The following is a 14,287-nucleotide window of genomic DNA, read 5'->3' as shown; positions in this document are numbered from 1 at the left end:
GCCGCATAGCGGCGGCCATGCCTGAACTGCTTGATGTGATAGCCGGGGTGGCGGTTGATACCCCTATGCTGGTGGTCATGGGGGATTTCAACCTGCCATCTGTTGGCGAAGCGTCGGAGGCGGCTCGGGAGTTCATGGCCTCTATGACAGCCATGGACCTGACCCAATTAGTTCAGGGCCCTACGCACACTGGGGGGCACACTCTGGATTTGATTTTTGTCTCTGGCCAGTGGTTGAATGACCTAGGAACAGGGGAGTTAGTCATTGAACCCTTGTCATGGTCAGATCATTCACTCCTTCGACTGGACTGCCATTTAGCAACCCCCCCGCTGCAGGGAGGTGGAGCCGACCAGGTGGTTCTGCCCCAGATGCCTGATGAACCCGGATAGGTTCCTGACGGAGCTTGGGCCATTACCCGAGGCGCTGGCTCACGCCCCGGCTGAAGAGCTGGTGGCTGCCTGGGATAGGGCGGCCACTGGAGCTTTGGATCGTGTCGTGCCTTTGCGGCCTCTGACCTGGTGCCGATCCCGAGTGCCCCCCTGGTTCTCTGAGGAGCTGAGGGAGATGAAACGCCAGAAAAGACGCCTAGAGAGTGGTTGGAGGGCCAGCCATTCCGATTCTGACCGGACACTGGTACGGTCTTATATTAAGACCTACCTAGGGGTGATAAAGGCGGTGAAATCCAATTATTTTTCTGCTTTGATCATGTCTGCAGAGAATCGCCTGGCCGCCCTGTTTAGGGTGACCCGCTCTCTACTTCACCAGGGAACGCGGGAAGACCCTTTGCAGGGCAGGGCTGAGGATTTTGTCCAATATCTGCACGACAAGATCGCTCACATTCAGGAGGGTCTGGACTCTGACTGGGTGGGTATAGATGGGGGACAGAGGTGGGCCTTGTGAATGTCATCTGGGAAGAGTTTGACCCTGTGACTCCCGAGGACATGGACAGGATACTAGGTAGGCTTAGCGCTGCTACCTGTTTATTGGACCCGTGTCCCTCCTGGCTGGTGGTGGCCTCCCGGGAGGTCACACGAGGCTGGCTCCTGGGAATTATTAACGCTTCTCTGCGAGACGGTTTCTTCCCAACGGCCCTAAAAGAGGCGTTGGTGAGGCCCCTCCTCAAGAAGCCTTCCCTGGATCCGGCTGTATTAGCAAACTATCGTCCAGTCTCCAACCTTCGTTTTGTGGCGAAGGTTGTTGGGAGTGTGGTGGCGCAACAACTTCCCCAGCACCTGGAGGAAGATGTCTATCTGGATGCGTATCAGTCGGGCTTCAGGCCTGGGCACAGTACGGAAACGGCATTGGTCGCATTGGTTGATGATCTCTGGAGGGCTCGGGACAGGGGTTGCTCCTCTGTCCTGGTCCTATTAGACCTCTCAGCGGCTTTTGACACCATTGACCATGGTATCATGCTGCGGCAGTTGGAGGGGTTGGGAGTGGGGGGCACTGTGTTGCAATGGTTCTCCTCCTTCCTCTCCGACCGCTCGCAGTTTGTGCTGACAGGGGGGCAGAGGTCGACCCAGAGGCACCTCACTTGTGGAGTGCCGCAGGGGTCGGTCCTCTTGCCCCTTCTGTTTAACATCTATGTGAAGCCGCTGGGTGAGATCATCCGTGGTTTTGGGGTAAAGTACCATCAGTATGCTGATGATACTCAGTTGTACATCTCTACCCTGGATCACCCCAATGATGCCCTTAATGTGATGTCCCGGTGCCTGGAGGCCGTATGGATCTGGATGGGGAGAAGCAGGCTCAGACTCAACCCTTCCAAGACTGAGTGGCTGTGGTTTCTGGTGCCCCGTTATAGCCAGCTGGTTCCTTCGCTGACTATCGGGGGCAAGATTTTGGCCCCCACAGAGAGGGTTCGCAACTTGGGTATCCTCCTGGATGCGCGGCTGTCATTAGAAGATCATGTGTCGGCCCCGTTGCCTGGGGGGCTTTTTATCAGGTTCGCCTGGTTCACCAGTTGCGTCCCTTTCTGGATCGGAACGCCTTGCGCACAGTCACCCATGCCCTCGTTTCCTCCCGTCTGGACTACTGTAACGCTCTCTATATGGGGCTCCCCTTGAGGACCTCCCGGAGGCTGCAATTAGTGCAGAATGCGGCCGCGTGGGTGATTATGGGAGCAACACGGCACACCCATGTAACACCTCTCCTGCGCGAGCTACACTGGCTTCCGGTGGTCTTCCGGGTGTGCTTCAAGGTGCTGGTTACCATCTTTAGAGCGTTCCATGGCTTAGGGCCTAGGTATTTACGAGACCACCTGCTGCTACTGCTGCCTCCTCAGGGTGCCGTCGGTCAAACAATGTCGGCTGGTGACCCCCCAGGGGGAGAGCCTTCTCTGTCAGGGCACCTACCCTGTGGAATGAATTGCCCCCGGAGATACGTATGGTCCCTGACCTACACACCTTTCGCCGTGCCCTTAAGACATTATTATTCCAACAAGCGGGGCTGGCCTAAATGTGTTTTAATTGAGTTGTCCTGTTCTGAGTTAAATTATTCAATATGTTTATATTTTATATTCTTATTGTTTTATATTTGTATGTTTTATTTTTGCTGTACACCGCCCTGAGTCCTTCGGGAGATGGGCGGTATAAAAATTCAATTAAAGTTAAAGTTAAAGTTACTGCACATGAATGGCTAGTTTGCAGAATATTTTTTAAATATGGTGCCATGTGAATAGAACCTAAATAAAGGGAGTAGGGTATTAATAAAACATAATTGTTCACGAGGTCTTTAAAACAAACAAACAAACAAACAAACAAACAAACAAACAAACAAACAAACAAACAAACAAACAAACAAACAAACAAACAAACAAACAAACAAACAAACAAACAAACAAACAGGATTCCAGGGCTATGAAGGGCTTTATATTATAACAACAACAACTGCATTTATATACCACTCTTCTAGACGGATTAGTGCCTTACCCAGAGTGGTGAACAAGTTAGTGTTATTATTATCTCCACAACACAGCTGGACAACTGGGGCTGAGAGGAATGGCTTACCCAAGGCGACCTATTGAGCTCATGATAGTAGTGGGATTCGAACTAGTCGAGTACTGATTTGCAGCCAAACCACTTAACCACTGTGCTACAGCAGTACCTTGAATTGAACCCAGTAGCTGATGAGTAGCCAATGGAGTGACTGCAGAATAGGTGTGATATGCACACTTTGGCTAGCTTCCAGTAATAACAGAGCTGCAGCATTTTGCACCAACTGGGTTCTCAGAGATGACTTCAAGTGGAGCTTATAGTAGATTATATGCATATTATAGTAAACTAGTCTTAACGTTACTATGGCATGGATCCAGGTGGCCAGATCAGCTGAGTCAACGTGCCATCTTCTGAGCTAAACTAAGCTGTAAGAAAGTAACTGAATTGGCCTGCTTCTCCAGCAGTAATGCTGGGTGCAATATAACCCCTAGGTTCTTAACTGAGAGCAGAACCACAAGTGACAAAAGGCACAGATTGGACACTTGTCAGCTTCCCTCAAGTTTTGATGGGAAATGTAGGCATCCTGGTCTCGCAGCTTCGCTCTCTGACTGCTGTCCAATGGACTTTTCAACTGTCACTTGTCCAACATTCCGCCAAGCTGCCTACATTTCCCATCAAAACTTGAGGGAAGCTGACAAGTGTCCAATCTGTGCCTTTTGTCACTTGTAGTTCTGCTCACAGTCAGCAATGATCAGCTTAACCCCATTAAAAGTGGGAAGCACAATGTCCTGTTTGTTGGACCTCCAGAGCAGCTGGTAGGCTGCTGTGTGAAATAGGATGCTGGACTAGATGGACCACTGGTCTAATCCAGTAGGGCTTTTCTTATGTTAATTGTGTGATCCAGTTCCTTTTGTTTGCATTGTTTGTGATATATGATATATCATTTATTACATCAATTTCTAATTCTGCAATCTAGTATTGTCAATAAAGATGAGTATAAATGAACGAAGTAAGGAAATACATACATACATACATACATACATACATACATACATACATACATACATACATACATACATACATACATACATACATGAGTAACTGCTTTCCTATGACTGTGTCTCATTTAAATCCCTAAACAGTTTGCTGCGAGAATCAAGGAGATTGAAATCGGGTCTAGAACTGTATATTTCATACAGGGGAAATGTCTATTCAAATGAAAAACTACTGAATCAACCTTTGCCCAGTTGCAATGTCTGCCTAAACTGTTTATATCCTCTTTAATTCCCAGTAAATTTTCACATGATTATCACGTTTGAACTACAATGAAAAACTAATATTGGAATTCACAATGGTTTCTAGTGATGCTACCTAGAAAATAGAGACATGCAAATTGTCAAAGTTTTTCCTTCCAAAGCCCCCTCTTCTTTGTATTGTTTTACAATCTTAACACATCTGTTTAACATGGAATGCTCAAAATGACAGGGCTCCGACAGCTACCGCATCGAGTGACAAAGATTACTGTCACCCAAGCTCATCAGTTAATTCATCAATGGCAATGGTCTATTCCATTGCTTGGTAGCCTAGCAACAGCCAATCAAAGTGACAATATTTTACCATGTGACAATGGGACGTGGGATTTTCCAGAATGCTTTTCTAAAAGAAGGATAATCATTTATATATTTACATTTTTAATAGTTTAATACATGGAAATGTTTGGGTTGTATTGCTAGAATCCAACTCTGAGGTCATGCTTGTGTACATTTTAGGAACTCCAAAATTTTAGTTTAGTGACTAATGAAAAAGCAGTGGAGCTACCAAATTCAAGAATGTCAGCTTTAAAGTTAAGACTGCCATTGGAGGAGGAAGATAAATGCAAGGCTGGTTTTATTGTAGCCTTTCACACCATAAGGCCTGTCTGTCTGCACCCATGTACATGTATCAGGGAATCCCAAGCACCTACTGTTTGCAGTTTTTCCTCATATTTGTGGCGACATCCTTGGTTGGCCCTTAGATTGGGGAAAGTGCCCACATCACTCTTCTCTTTAGGTTCAAAGGCATGGGTGCCAAATTTTCAATCCTGCTGCAGTGAGTAGCCAGTTGCCCAGAAGACCCCACCAGTGTCTGAGATTCCTTCACTGGTAGGAATAGCTGGGACATTGTGTGCTCTTGCTAATAAACTTAGCAAGGAGACCAGATAAAGTAGGAGGGGGTAAATAATGATAATGATGATGATGATGATATCTGCCTTTCTCAGTGAGACCTAAGGTGGATTACATAGCGTGATTCAATACAATCAATCTACAGCTGTGACATTCAGTAGGCAACACAGTAAGGTATAGATTGCAGAAATTGAAAACAAGCAGAAACACTGATACAGAGTTGATTAGAGATGGGCGCAAACCAGGAAAATTGCAGTCCGTGATGATCCATGGTTTGTCATATTCCACGAACAGCGAACCACGAACCAGCACAAAATTACTCAGTTTATGAAATGGTTCGTTTGGTTCATGGTTCATCACTTCTAGGAGCCATAGAACGGCCCCTTTGACAGCGAGAGATGCCAAACTCACAGAGAGTCTTCAGCAGGCTCTCCTCCAGCCACCCTCCAAGTTTGGCAAAGACTGAATTTTGGATATCCGAGTTATAGACCCCCAAAGGGGTGCTTCCAGGAAAGTTATACTCCTTCTGCTCTCATAGAGCAGAATGGGAGCACTGTGGTTGGCAGCCGGAGCTGCCTATCAAGCTTTGGAGGGCTGACATTGGTATTCCCAGGGCTGCAGGGCTGCAGAAGTGCATCCCCTCTGTTGCCTAGGGAATTGATTGATTGGTGCCAGGCTGTCTGCAGTGACTGACTGAAAAATGAAACAAACAAACTGCTCTAAAAATCAGTGGTTTGTTGTGGTTCATCAAAAATGCCCTCTGATGAACTGCTAGTTCGTGAACAAAAAACGGCCCAGTTTGTGACAAACTTTGGTTCGTATTTTGGTTCGTGCCCACCTCTAGAGTTAATACTGTGCTGGAACAAAACATAAGTAATTAGACATAACATATTAAACATCATGGAAACTACTCAGTAGGAACGTATTTATAGCAACAGACAGTACACACTACTGTAGTCTACAGTCTCTATCCTTTTATCAAAGCATCTCTCTGAACCTTATTAACTGTGTAAAAATGCCCTCCTGATTAATTCAATTTTGCAGAGACTGGGAGCTTTCCTGACCTCTTCAGGCAGGCTGCTCCTCAAGATGGGGACCACCACAGAGAATGCACATGTACAGCCAGCTGCCAATTTCACCCATTTGCAGGCTGGGACCTGTAGAATGTCCTGTTCAGATAAGTGAAGCTGTTGTGGTGGAGCATAGGGAGCAAAGCAGTCTTGCAGATATGAGGGACGAAGTTCACGAAGGATTTTGATTGTGATAGCCAAAACCTTGAATTGAGCCAGGTAACTGATGGGTAGCTTACGGAGTAACTGCAGAATGGGAGTAATGTTCATACTCTGCTTAGCTCCTGATAATTATTGAGCTGCAGTGTTCTGCACCAATTCATGTTTCTGAGTTGACTTTGATAGGAGATCTATGGAGAGCACCTTAGAAGCTTATTAGAGGATCCTCAACGAGACGATGAAAAACTTCCCTTAAAGAGAACTTAGCCATTTCTATTCATTTTTTCCTGAAAAGTGCAACTGTAGCTAGACTCTAAGAGCCGATATTCACAAGGCAACTGTGAAGCCCAGTGCCCTGGGTGAGCTCAAGTTTGGTCTGCATGGGCAGAAGAATGAAGTAGAAATGAGGTGACGGGCATTTCAAGGGCCAGAATTGACTGTACCACTTCAGAGACTGTGCATGAGAGTTCTTTTTCAACGTTCCCTTCTGTAAAAAAAAATCCTTACAAATAGAAAACTAGGGTCTACTTGTGATAGAATATTTGTTCCTGTTGTGCTAGTTTTGTTTATGTGTGAGGAGATGTGAGTGTGAGTGTGTGAGAGAACAAAGTTGGGGAAACGTTTGTTTATAGCCTAAAATGATACACTCCTTTATATCTGCTCAGGATTCTATCACACCATTCTATTGCACATATAGCCTATGCCTAGGCTTGCTGGGATGTCTGCTGTGGTGAGCTACCTCTGGCCCTACTGTCTTGATAGGGGATGATGTTGCAGATGTGACAATGTCACTTCTGGTCACTGCATCTGTGATGCTGTAGCAGGGTTGCCCCACTGGGGCTTCCAGCAGTGCAGGCCCTTCCTGCAATGTTGTCACATTGCTTGTGACATATCCCTGAAAGTGACATCATCACGGCGCTGGGTGAAGCCCGGTTATTTGGGCAAAACCATCAAGTTTTGCCCAAATACCAGAGTGGTTCTAGGAGCACTGCTGATGTGATGATATCACTTCTGGAAGTGATGTCAGCACACTGCTGATGATGTGACAGTGTTGCTGGCAAGGGCCCTCACAATTGGGTAAGTCCTTTTCTCCTCCCTCCCCTGCCGGTTACCAGGGGAATCTGGTAACCCTGTGCTCCAATAATTTCCCCAGTCTCTATGATCTTTACCCTGGAGATTTGGGATAATTCCTAGAGCATCATACAACATTCCCCGTCCCCATGTTCCACCCCCAAGTCCTCCTGGGATTGCTAGGCACTAGTTTGGCAACCATAATGAGGTGTTAGTTAGCCTGATTATGTAGCTTTCACTTGAATGCAGTATTCAGCAGGTGATAATATTTAATGAAAAGCATTATGTACAGAATTTTGCATGTCAGACTTCAGGTGAAGGCAAAGGAACAGAAAATGATGTTTCCCCCCCCCCCCCGACTGGTTGGCAATCCTTTTCAGTGTGCCCCTTAGGGCCAAACTGCATGACATGTAATCGGAAATGGCCATGGGGGGAGGGGCTGTTTCCCCTGCTGTCTGACTCCATGTGTACTTAATCACACGATCCCTGTACATATGAAAACCCACAGCAGGGCCAAAGGGCTCTGCCACAGCTCTTTGCACTCAGGAAAATGGCACTGGAGGGAATGCTAAAGCCCTTCCTCCTTTCCCCCAGTACTCCTGAGCTGCACTAAGCAATGGTCATACAGGTGACCTCATATTGGATAAGGGGACTCTGACCAAACTCACATCATGCATAATGTGTAGTTTGACCCGTAGACTGGATGTCTGTGGCAGATGCTCAGAGGCTCTTAGTGGACATCAGTAGGAAGGATAATTTCATCCCTGCTCATCCCGACGTATCCATTTCAATTTCATTCCTCCCTAGTGCAAATCAAGGCCAGTGATTCTTTGTTTTTGTGCAGTCTTCTGTTTCCTTGGACCAAATTCTTCCTGTAAAACATGCACATTTGTCAGTGTTATTTTAGTGTCAATAAATCCACATTTTATTTATCAATGATGTACATTGTACATATAAATACCATGTAAAACTATGTATCAGAATCTGTTTATTATGCATATAAAAATTATTCAACATGCACGTACAGTATAAACAAATCTAGAGAACTAACAGCAAAAACTATAAAATGGAAAACCATTGACAAAAAAATAAACAAGTATAAAAAGAAATGAAAGAGGGAACAATTGCTGTATTCTGAAAGTAGAATGTTTGCTTCTGGTTTAAAATGCTGCACACCCAATAATGAAACCATCCTTATCTATACTGGAAACATTCCCAACCACTGCCATGCCAATTCTTTATTAAATAAAACAATTAAAAATAAAAAAAAATGAGAGTAACATTGCTGTAAGTTCATCTGCAGAATTTCTTCCCTAAGTAGTTGCCTTTTTGACGACTATTTTTAGTTCCTTCTTCATAGAATGCCTTGTACCTGAGACATGAATTCTTTTAAATATTCAAGAGACCACATCTCTGATTTTTATTAATCTATGTATTCAGCAAAAGGTTTCCCTGACATCCAAATACCTAATGCTCTTTTTTCTTTTCTATTGAAAGCCACGCGCTGTGCCTTTAAATATTGAACAGTATTGAAAAATATTGAAGTGCCCCCTCCTCTTTTTTTTTTATATTAGCTTAAGGCAAGACTGTTGCATGATTTCCACTCCTTTCATGACACTGTAATGATGTTACCACATACAGCTTTATCTTGCATGAAAAGGTGAAGTCATGACTGATTTCTCCAATTTAAAAGCACTCAACCCTCACACTGCTAGAAATGAATATTTTGCATATATTCATGCAACAATGATTCAATTTAAGATTTCTATTTTCAAACATTGCTTGAGAAAAAAAACCCTTCACACTCGCGCCAGGGTAAAATTGCCAAAATGCATAATAAGATTTATTATAGATGAGTAGCGTTTTATTTAGTATTTCATGTTAACATGCTTTTAGGGTTACCCTGCTTTAGCAGGAGGATTCATCTTTTCGCTTCTAATCAGAGATAACGCTTTATTGTGAAATACACTTCCTGCAGCGGAAGAGGAGAAAGCGTATTTCTGATACCTTGGAAGTCTAAATGTTGTTGCCACATTCTGGCTATAGAGTGCACCACACACATTTTCAGGAAGGCTTATTCATGATTGTGAGATTTCATTCTTAAAATGAGATATGTTGGTGAGCTCATACCCCACCTCTGATCAAGGAACCTTAGGTCACAGTCCTGCAACTTTAAGTAGGGGTCTGTTCCATTTATGAGAGAGGGACCTCAGCAAGGTATAGAATCCACCCATTTTCCCATGGGAACTGATCTCTGTAGTCTGGAAATCAATTGTAACGCTGGGACATCTCCAGGCCCCACTTGGAGATTGACAACCCAAGTTGGTTATGAGGGAAGGGTGCTCCTTAAAAAAGAAGGACTGTCTCTTCCCTTATGTCTCCATGTGCTAACTATGGACTTCAGTTTGCCCTCTTCTAGTTCTTCCCTGCTTAAAGTGGCTTGTATGGCACCTACTACAGCCCATTTCTTATTTATAATGGCTCCCCCTCCTTGTGGAAAGGTCTTCCTGGGGAGGTGAGGAGGTGCTGTCTTTACAAGGTTTTAGGAGACTCTGTAAGGCCATTTAATTGTGAGAACTTTTAATAGCGTTTGAGCTGCAGGCTTTTTTTTATCATATTTGGGGTTTTAATTAATTTTGTGGGTGTTTTACTATTTTAGAATTGTAATATGCCTACAGTCACAAGGAAAAGATGGGGGGTATAAATAAATAAATAATCACTTCCTTACAACATGCCTTGCCTTTCATAGGCAATTGACCTGCAGGATAGATTAAGGTAGTGAAGACGCCTGTGACACTGAATTTCTCAATACAAAATGCCTTCTAGAAAAAATTCCTTTGATTATTGAGAAAAGTGAGCAAAAATACACATCACTTATTTTTGTTCCTTCTGATGTATCTTCTTTTCATCCTTATTATTTTTTTCACTATTTATTATTTAAATCATTTCTAATCCATCTTTCTCGCTGAGATTCAAAGTGGACTAAAAATATAGGAAACAATTCAATCAGACAATATATGATATACAATAGACAATACAATAGGACTAGGATTTCAGGATTGGAAAACAATGTAAATAACAAAAACTGTCTAAGGCATAACATAGCATGATGCAGAAAGGCAGAAGAAAATTCAAATTTCCTTAGGAAGGAACTTTACTTTTTTGTTGGCGGTGTTGTTTATGTTATTCTGCAAAGTGCTATAGAAGTTAATAATGATAAAAAAAATTAAAAGTGGTCTAGTCAGGCTTGAGAGAAAGGCTTCTGTTTACTTTCTTGGAAACTTCTTCCTCAGTTTGGATGGCCTGATGGCCTCCTTCTCCTCTCACAAACATAAAGAGCCAGCACCATTAGAGGATCTTTTTCTGAGGGCCGTGGCAGCGTTATGAGATGATAGCGCGAGAGGCTTTCACAGATGAAAATAATTGTGTGCTTTTGGTATTATTATTTTTGGCAAGAAGCTCGCGCTCCTGGCCTTCCAGCGTATTACATCATTACACTGTATAATGCATCATAATGATAGAGTGAATGGCGGCAAAGAACTGCCAGCTACTCCTTGCAAGTTGAGAGAAAGAGGCACGCACATTTTCAGCTGGAAAAAGCTGCTGTTCGGCTAAGTATTTCCCTAGATGAAACAAAGCTGCAATCCCACTTGGCATTCACATTAATTGTGGGCTTGCCAAAAGGACGGTTCCATTGGCATATAAATTAGAGGAGGATTATTCATCTCATCTAAGGAACTAAGCGAATCTCCTCTTCACAATCCTTGTGGCATGAGATTTATGCCCGCCTCCTTCCTCATTCCAAGTGTATTTCCCACCCTATATTTAATGAGAGGAGGAAGAATAAAAACTGCAGGATTTGCATGTTGTTAGTTTATATATATATAATATATATATATATATATTAAAGGCTGACCATCAGTCAAAAGTAAAATACAACAAAATGAAAGTACCAGCTTGGATCTTTCACAGCTGGCTGTGTAAATGAGCTGGGGAATTAGTCATGAGTGGTCAAGAGGGTTGTTACCATTCTTGTAAGTCACTCCCGAATATGAGCCAGATTTTATATAATCATGTTGAAAGCCATTCGATTTTGAATAAGGTTGGGTTTCCTTTAGTTTATCTGTTCTTGTTCTTCTGGAAAAGGAGGTCTGGTGTTTGATGAAGGCCAACTTTAAGGAGAGATGAGTAATCGTTAAGCAGTGTTGCCAGCCACCTCATGGGGGAGGTTCCCTGCCCCCAGCTGGCATTTTCTGCCACCACTCAGAGCAGCAGTAGGAGAAAAATAAAATAATGGTTGTGAAATTGTGTCTCTCTAGAAAGTAGCCCAAATCCTATGATAAAAATATAGTTTTTGGCAATTCCTAGAGAGGACTGATACCACTTACGGGTTTTCCTTTCTATGGTTTTAACCATAAAGCTTTGACCAATTCCTAGAGAAGCATGACCACTTCTGGGGAAACCCAGTGGCTGCCCCCATGTCACCTCCCTGACAATCCTTTTGTTAAGAGATATGTGGACTTTATCCAGACCCTGTGATATTTCTCAAGTGGAAAACTGACTGAGGTTGGATGAATGTCATTTGGTTCATTCTATACTTGTTCTTAGTTTTGTTGCATACTCCATTCTCTGTCCTTCCAGAGGCCACCTATGAATTTCTATGAAATCTGAATGTATTCTCTGTGGAGACCACTCAGCAGGGTTCTAGAGAACTGCTAGTTTTTAGGTTTACCAAAAAAAAAAAGGTCCCATTTTTTCCCTTCTTCATCCTACTTCTGAGGCATTTTGAAATCCATATAGTCTAATTAAATCTGTAATGCCTCCTGCAATCAAATTTTAAGAAAGCTACAAATTCTAGGCTTTGGTGCTTTTCCAACATGCCCTGAAACTTCTATTCGCTATTAGTATTTAACATCCAAACTCTTTTAGAGTTCAAGCAAACTCATAAGTTTGTGCTCACTATTTTGGGATATCATATTGTGGAACCACAGTTTTGGGATGTGTTCCTACCTGAAACACCCATTTTCCAACCAAGGGTCAGTTCCTGATCCCACCCCCCTTCCACTTATATACACTGCCAAAGACTTCTCTGCCTTTTATTCTGCAACAGCCTGTCCAGCACTGGCTTCTGAAGCAGGGTATGTCAGTAAATAATTGTAACAGCTGAGCTTGTTTTAAAGTTAAGGATGTTCAAAAGAATGCTGAATTGCACAGTGGATGTGGTTGTGGTTATTGCAGAACAGATGCAACATAAAATACATTATTACCTGGACTTTTAACTGGTTATGTAGGGAAAAGTGGAAGGGAAGCATTGCACTGGCAATTGTCTATGAGTGTGCATTTTTCTACATGCCTATCTGAGTTGAGATGCAGCCACTCCCCAAATTGAATACAGGAAGCAATAGAATCAATTTACCTGTCAGGCGTCAACTTCTGATGGACAGAGCACAAGACTGTCACACCGTCCAGCACCCATTAGTAGCAGGCCACAGAGAAAGCCTTAAGTGCAGGGGATAAAGTAGGCTCACCTTCCCTCTGCCCCCAGCTGCTAGCTCCTGGCCACACTCACCTGGTGAGGGGGGAAGGCATGGGCATGGGGAGAAGCATGCATGTGCTCCCATGCTCCCTCACTGGACCAGTGATAGAGGAATTGTGTCGTGCACTGAGGCTGAGCGCTGTGAAAACTGCCCCTCTGGAGGCAGTTTTTACTGAGCTCCACTTCAGTGTGCATTGTGATGCCTCATTTCCCAACACAATGGAGGAATCACAGTGCACAGAGCTCAGTGAAAACTGCCTCCAGAGGGGCAGTTTTCATGACGCTTGGCCTCAGCATGCACCACGGTTCCTCCATCATGCCAGAAAATGACATTATTTCCTGGTGTGACTGGGGAGTGTTGGAGCATGCTACACATATGTGGGAGGTAGGTGTTCTGCTGTCCCCTGCCCCGCCAGCCCCCTGCAACCCTGCTTTGCTCTGAGTGTGAGGTAGAGGTCTGATAGGTCTGGTCTATCATCTTGACTTCCCTCAGCTACATTAGAGGGGCTCTCCTCTGGTCTATGCTGGCATGAGGGGCAGGGATGCTGCTGGCCTCATACACAGGATTGCCTGCAGGCATGGTGTGGTGATAGAGAGAAGGAAGAAAAAAAAAACCCTGAAGTCACAAAATTACAGTACCGGTGATAGACCCCTGTCTATTCTCTGGGCCACATCCCTCCAGCCTGTCCTTGGCTACTCTTGGGTTGGATTTCCACAGGGGACTTGCTGTAGTTGTTCCAACAGCTTTCAGGGCTTGTGCCACCACAAAAGCTACTACTAATAATAAAGCTACTAAGTGCCAGGTGGGGCTTGGAGATCTGTCAAATTACAAGTCATCTCCAGACTACATAGATAAGTTCTCCTGGAGAAAATGGCTGCTTTACAGGGCAGACCCTGCTCTGTTCCCTCCACAAATTGCCCTCCCCAAGCTCCACCCCCAAATTTCAAAGAATTTCCCAACCCAGAGTTGGCAGCTCTAGCTGCCAACCATAAAACCTACACTGACCCAGGTAAGATCAGGGTCATGCTCACCACTCCAGACATTACCCGTGTTTTGTGTGTGGAAAGAGACTCCTTAACACTTCCCATTCCAGCCATTTGTCTTCCACTGTTCCTCCAGTCAAACTGACAGCCTCCTGAACCGGATTTTCATTAATACTACTGTAGGAAGACAGACTCATACAACCCTCATGTCCCACCTAGTTTGGTCCTCAGATATTTCACTGTTAGGGATCTGGGAGTAATGGATTAAATCTGAAAGACAGCAACTTCACGATTAACTCACACGAACAAGATTTTTAAAAGACTTTACTCAGATCTCCTGCAATGGAAAACAGGGAAAATGATTTGGTA

This window comes from Eublepharis macularius, chromosome 1, assembly GCF_028583425.1.
Source record: "Eublepharis macularius isolate TG4126 chromosome 1, MPM_Emac_v1.0, whole genome shotgun sequence".
Lineage (NCBI taxonomy): Eukaryota > Metazoa > Chordata > Lepidosauria > Squamata > Eublepharidae > Eublepharis > Eublepharis macularius.
The sequence above is the reverse complement of the archived record's forward strand: the minus strand, read 5'-3'. Positions refer to the sequence as shown.